Consider the following 7,202-nt stretch of genomic DNA (forward strand, 5'->3'; position numbering starts at 1 on the left):
CACAGCGCATGACCAAACAGAACAAAGGAGGCATTGCAAGATGATCCTTTCACTGTTTCCACTGCGCACTCAATGGCATCATTAGAAGCTCATTTGTTGAGGAGAAGGTCTCGTAGCTTACGCCACTGGCTCTTTAATTCATTTTGTTTGAGGCTCAAAGAATCAATTGTAACTTTTACTTTCAGGGACTAAATACGTCCTAATTTTCTCAATGAATCAAGTAAGAAGACCACACAAACCTGAGAAAATGGTGCCTCAATTCTTCACAAAAGATCTCAAGTAGTTTGCTCTATCAACTCACGCACAACCATTCCAACCAACCCTTAGTAATGGCACATGAAAAAAAATATATAAAAAAATTAAGGGGATCGCCGAAAACATGCCCTTCTCTATATAGCAACCGCAACCGGAAACAGACGAAGGGTCAACTGCATGGGTAGTTTATGGTGTTGGCTCCTCACATATTATGAGGTTTTCACAAGAGTTCTTAACCAATGAGGGTGGCTTTCCCTTATTCAATCTACCTTATAAGGAGTGTAGGTGATCCACCATCATGGACGGAGGATCGATTGGTGCCATGACAGAGCTCATTGAATCGCAAACCCCTGCAAAAAAAAAAAAAAAAAGGGGAAATGGTAAGAGACGAGCATGCAAAAAATAATAATAAAAAAATTCCTAATATAGCTTGCGAATAAGTGAAAAATCTATGTACCACCCAGAGCAACCTATCTCACGCAATGGAAATGCCTAAACAAAATGTGGCCTAAACAAAATGTGGAGCATCATGCTATTTATTACTCAAGCCGACCGACAATTCCAAGCAAATTTCTCATTCAATGCTCGGCCAACAATTCCAGCAGCGCATAAAAAAAATCAAGCATTCCAGACCATGCAGTTTGTCTATTTCCTAGTAGCATTTTTCTTGCAAGAGAAAAAAGAGCCTAAGAATCAAGCAAGCGTCTTAAAAAATAAGCCTAGGCCAAAACACCAGGACACATCTAGCCCTACAAAGAAAAATCCATAACCTCAACAATCGGGAGGAACTACTTACCAAAAGACTAAGGCAAGAGTTCAAACACCTAAACTGTAGAGTTGGACATGCTCAAAGCTTCCAACAGCAAGAAATTCGACAGAGTTCCATCACCACCCTTCTTATTCCAAGGACCTATAAGGAATCGATCAAAGCTTGCTATCCCTCAATAGATTCAAAAATAGGGAAGGAAGAGGGCAATCCCTTGTTTCATGAGCTGGCTTCAAACGGACAAAGAAGGTAGAAATTAGGGATTTTGGAGGAGAAGTCCACACAGAGGCAGAGGTGATCCCTTCTAGTAGCTATAGGTGGGTGCGAGGAATGGCGGAGCTGGAGTTTAGTTTAGGCTCCCTTCCAGCACCTATAGATGAGTGTTTCTCCTTGCTTTTGTTTTCTCTCGCTCTGAGTCGCTAGAAGAAGGAAATGAGAGAGGAGGGCTAAGATTTTTTTTTTCAAAAAAAAAAGAAGGAAGAAAAGGTTTTATCTCCTTCACACGCACCCAAAAAAAAGGGTGAAAAGAAAAAGAAAATTTTAAAAAAAAGGGAGAGAGAAGTTTGCAATCACAGGAATACTTAGGAAGAATAAACGATTGTTGGAAGATCATCATGACATGTCGTCATCATACACGCGGGAGGAGAAAGGTCGCATCACTACCATGGATTTGATTTTTGGGCTGGGGTTTGATTATTCAGCCCATTTCAGTAACCCTCCATAGCCTCAATAATCAAGGGGCTAATGTTAAGGACCAAAAAATCCAAAAGAAGACCCAAATCTTTTCAAGCCCAATGCAACACTTCATTGAAAAAGAAGCCCGATCGGAGTATGCAAGGATTTGTCATATGTGCTTACATAAGCTATGGTCCAAGCACCTCGCCAGGAAAATATGCAACCCAGCATGTAGGGAGGTTGCAACAAGCCCTTAAAGATGTACCAGTTCTATGAACCTATGTCCATTGTCCTGTCAAGCACCATTTAGCCCAGCCATAGCCTATTGCAAAATGGCTAAGGTCGACCACAAACACACCAAATAACATGCAATGCCAGGCCAAAAACCTTTATTTTGGTGCCAAACCACATGACAAGCTTAAGTGGGCCTAAGCTACTTGAATGCCTCGGGCTTGCTGAGCGGGTTGTGGTATGGATGATTACGAGTATCCACGAGACCTAGTGATGGTTCAAGGAATGGAGATTTTGGGCTGCTTGGGAGCACCAAAATCCATCCCCATTTCTTGAGCCCAAGCACATAGGTAAGCATGCTAGAGAGAGAATAAATCCCAAACACCCTTAAAAAACCAAACCAAAATCAGACTAGCCCTTTGAAACCAAACCAGGCTCCAAGGAGCATGTTCTTATTGATACATGAGCCACTGGAAGTGAAGCACCCTTTAGACCACCAACTTTATCTATTTTTTCCTCTACAAGCTCGTGTAAAGAACAAGGCAGGAAAGGGGGAGAAAGCATTGCCAAGGATGGAAAGTGTTGCAGAGGCCAGCTGCAGGAAGACTTTGGAGCTCCAAAAAACCTTGTCCCAGTGTGCTTTGATTAAGCAAGTTTCACTTAAAAGGATTGAATTGGAGGAAGTGAAGGGAAAAGGGAGAAGAAGACTTGGCAAAATTAGGGAGAACTAGCTAGGGTTTCCTGGAAATAAGGGGGCTTCCAGTGCCTATGAAAGGAGGCACCTACTAACCATCAACTCAACCCATCCAGAGCGAGCAAGCAATCCCTTTGCTCTATCTCTCTTCCTTTATAAAAAAAACTCCCCATATTTTCCTTTACCATTTTTCTAAGTCTCTGTTTTCCTAAGAAATTTAGGCTTTTCTCTCTCTCTCTCTCTATTGCTAAACTCATGAAGACTTAGCTCTCATGCCACTATAGTTAGTGAAAGAGACTAAGGCACTTTCTAAGGATCCACAAACTTTCGGAGTGCTTTGGGGTTTGATTTTGGAACTCAAGCAAAAGGGGTGACATCATCCACTATCTCTACAACAGCGCAGGCCTATTTGGAGTTATCAGAATGAGAAAGCCCCTACAAGTGGGAATACTAATTTATCTTTCGCACACTAGCCCAAACATCGCATATGCGGTTAGTGTTGTTAGTCAATTCATGCATTTTCCTAGTGAGGATCACCTAACAACAGTTATGAGGATAGTGAGTTATTTGAAGAAAGCTCCAGGAAGAAGCTTGATATTCAGAAAACTAGGACATTTGAAAGTCAAGGGCTATACAGATGCATATTGGGTAGCCAATATAACATATAGATGTTCTAACATTAGGTTACTTCACTTTCATTGGGGGTAATCTTGTTACATGGGGCAATAAGAAGCATAATGTAGTGGCTCAACATTATCAAGGAGAAGCATAAACGTTCTGATAGGACCCAATCCAAATTCCACTTTGGAATCCGAATCGAACCTTGTGCGTGTCCGACACCTGGTGGGTGCCGGGCACAAATGACCAAATTGCCCTTCTAAACCAAAACCAAAGAATTTCAATCTCGACTTCTGCCCAAAATTCGGCAGAGTCTCATCTATAAACTGAACATTTCTAAAAATTTCCACCTATAAAACAAGCATATATGTTTATATAACCGAACCGCCAGCATGCATTAAATTATATCCAAGCAATCAAGCATCATATCATTCTAGCCTTAGGCCCCAACAAAATCAAATAAATCATTCTGATAATAAAACTCATCTCAACTTCCAGAACATCAATAGTACATTAGAAATCTCAAACACTCCAACTTGTGGCTGCACCTTGTAACATTAGGCTACCTACGTACCCCTTACTGAGGGATCAAGCCACACGTAGTTCTTCCAAATAATCATGTCAATCATATACTGAATATAAATATGCCATACACTGAACTCCCTTTATTTTACTTTAAGAATATCTCAGAACTGAAATTCTCTCCACCTAGGAGTACCCCCTATTCCTAATCCGTCAATTCCATCCTCGTAGGCCTTAGAGACACCAAGTCTACTCGAGCCACAATCCTCGCAGGCCTCGGAGGTACCACTTCTATCCAAGTCGCAATCCTCGCAGCCCTTGGAGATATCACTTCTATCTGAGTCGCAATCCTTGCAGGCCTCGGAGACATCACTTCTATCTGAGTGACAATCCTCTCACCATACGGTTTAGGGGTCCTCGAAACATGTGAGGCATTATTTATAAATGACATTGTTTTAAGCAATTAGGGGGTACCCTTGTGATAGGTTTGAAAAACCGTATCCCAAACTTATATCAATACTTTCCTTTTATTTTCCCAATCTATTTCCTGGCCTTTATATCAACTTTCTGATAATTTGAATTAGATAACTCATTTTCTCAAAGGATATAACTACCTCAAGAGACTCACGGTCAACCGAGGGATCAAACTACTTAAACCTGGTCAACCAGGCACGAGGGGCCCACGACCTCCTATCACAAATCCCGGAGCCCCTAAAGGTTCCGATATGCCTAGGACACATGTCCTGAGACTTTGGTCTCAATCGGACAGTCGAATTACCCACGATCGCACGATCGGACAATTTCTGTAAACCTAGCCCTAGGGTTGCCACTTCCGGAGTATCCGGGACTTCATTTTACAATCCGTCGAATCCTATACAATCCTAAAAATTACCTAGATAAATATATATTGAATTGACTATGATCCAACGGTTTAAATATATCGAACCCGAAAATCGTACAATAGGCGAGATTCGTTTCCAACATTATCCGAATTGAAATCCCCGAGTTCCTATGCACTTGTGACAACAAGGGGATCGCTTTTGAACACAATGCCCCTCTGCTATAGTGCCCACGCATCACCACACGCCCTGGCAGCGCGTGGGAAAGCGATAACGCTTCACTGAAAAATATCAAAATCACAACTCAAGACTCTTATCCTAGGTGTAACACCGTATTTGGGACCACTTTTGTTCTTGAACCTACCCCAAAAAATGACCGGAAGTGGCTGGAATTGGGGGCCGAAAATTACCCAAATTCTTATCGCTTATACCTTCGAAAACTCATAAATTTCTCCTAAATAACACAACCAGCAGCTAAAACACCTCAAGAGGATGAGAAAGCATACTTGGATCGCAAGATTTGGTGCCCAAAATCGTTCGAATGAAACTAGAGAAAATCTGTCAAAAGCCAGCAGTTTCTATGGCGGTTTCGCGATCTCTAGTGGTTTCAGGGGCTGAGATCGATCAGGAAGGGAAGAGGGTGGTGGCTGTTCGTTTGGGTCCAATCTCATGACCGGTGGCGGCCTGTGGTGGTGATGGTGGCTTAAGAGCCAACCAGCTGTAGCAAAACCGTCAAGGGGCTGCGCGACCGGGCAGCGACGGAGAGAGAGAGAGAGGTTTTTAAATCTGGCCTAGCAAATTACTATTTTGCCCCTCAACATATTTTGATCATATCTCCCTCAATACAACTCGGATTTGGGCCCACTATGTGTCTATGGGCTCGTTTCGACGTGATCTACACAATGGTGCAATCAAAGTTCCCAAATTCCTTCCTAGTCATAAAGTCAACTTAAACCTAATTAAATATTCCGAGGGTATTCTAGTCATTTCCTTGAATAAAATAGTAATTAAAAATTAATTAAGGATCGGGTTGTTACATGTTCTAAGCATGTTGAAGTGGATAGGCATTTTATCAAGTAGTAGTTGGTAGAGAAGCTGATTGATATCCTGTTTATAATGTTGGAAGAACAACTAGCAGATGTCATAACACATGCGGTGTCAGTAACGGATTTTCATAACTCACTCGACAAGTTGGGCATATGAGATATCTAAACACCAACTTGAAGGGGAGTGCTAGTGTGAGCCTTGATTTCCTGGAATGATTCACGTTACCTAATTAGAGTAGTTACCTACATAGGATACCTTGTGATTAGATAATTACTTTTCTTGTAGGAAAAGTCAAGCTATATGTGTATAAATATCCTCCTTATGGATAAATATGAAAATACAATTCATAATTATTCAATCTTGTGTTTTTGTTTAAGTCCATCCTCATCCTCCCTTTAGATAACTAGTTGAACATCCTCAAGTATCTCATATTGTGCTTAAAGCTTAACTCTTGAGAGCATCTCCAAGGGAGATGTCAAATACCAAACATCAAATTTAAATTTGATGGCTGATGTGGCAACTTGACATTTACACAGTTTTACACTCCACCCGATATGTCAAATAAATAATTATTGTAACAGTCAAATCATTTAAGATGAAGAAGAAAAAAAGAAAAAAAGAAAAAAATAAATGAAAGTGACAACTAACTATCTTTTAAAAATAATAAAATATTTATTTGACATCTTGCTTTTGGGATGTCAAAAATAACATCTCAACCTCCAGCCTTCATTCCACATCAGCTTTGACACTTCGGTTGGAGTGATGTGAGATGTTATTTCTAGCCGTTAAATGTCTATATGGCACTTTTGACACATCGGTTGCAGATGCTCTGAGAAGTGATCTATGTAAGAAAGAAACTGTATTTGTCATTGTGAAAATCCCCACTAATCTTGTCAACAACATGTGAGATTTTTGTAATTTATTTATTTTTGTCAAATATGAGATCTTTATGATCTTGATCTTTCCATACTATTTTCAAACTTTACGTGGAGAATGAAATGATGTGATTCTATTTGTCAAATGCTTGTTAAGTTACAAATCTATATGCTTACAAAGTTTGTAAATGAATGACTGGTTTAGCTAGTTAGCATGGGCAAACATTTGAATATCTCTGAGAAGTTTGGATAGATTTTTCTTGCTTGCCTGTTCTTACTTGGTTGAGAACAGTTCTTGCCCACTTTGCAAAGTAGGTTTCATTGTGATCGAACTTGCTGTCTTTGTAAAACATAGAACATTCTAGTTATTTTGTAGAGTTTGGGCATTCCTTTTCGGAAGTAAGGGTTCCACCTCGCAAGGGCTAGAGAATAGAGAGCTAGGGTTATGGTGAGAGAAAAGAGAGCTAGGGTTCTTGTGAGAGCTAAGGAGATTCAAGTTGTAACCAAAGTTGTTCTTACATACTAATGAGTTTCTTAGGTAGATCACCAAGAGGACTTAGGCACGAGGCCAAACCTCTATAAATCTTTGTGTTCTTGTGTGTTTGCTTTCTCTCTTTGGTGTGCGTGTGTTTTATTCTCAAAAGGGCTTGTGTGTGTGCCATCACATAGTCCATCAACGA

General features: G+C 40.5%; 1 long non-coding RNA gene across 1 annotated transcript; it reads right to left on the minus strand.

Annotated features, from left to right (window-relative positions):
- Positions 1–240: 240 nt before the first annotated feature.
- Positions 241–1,619, minus strand: LOC148916523 (uncharacterized). The gene is made up of 2 exons (XR_016128034.1): positions 1,052–1,619; positions 241–605 (listed from the first exon to the last, which is right to left on the minus strand). It is a non-coding gene; the product is annotated as an uncharacterized LOC148916523 (long non-coding RNA).
- Positions 1,620–7,202: the final 5,583 nt, after the last annotated feature.

The sequence above is a fragment of the Prunus mume genome, linkage group LG6 (genome assembly GCF_029339155.1).
Source record: "Prunus mume cultivar Tortuosa linkage group LG6, ASM2933915v1, whole genome shotgun sequence".
NCBI classification, from domain to species: Eukaryota; Viridiplantae; Streptophyta; class Magnoliopsida; order Rosales; family Rosaceae; genus Prunus; species Prunus mume.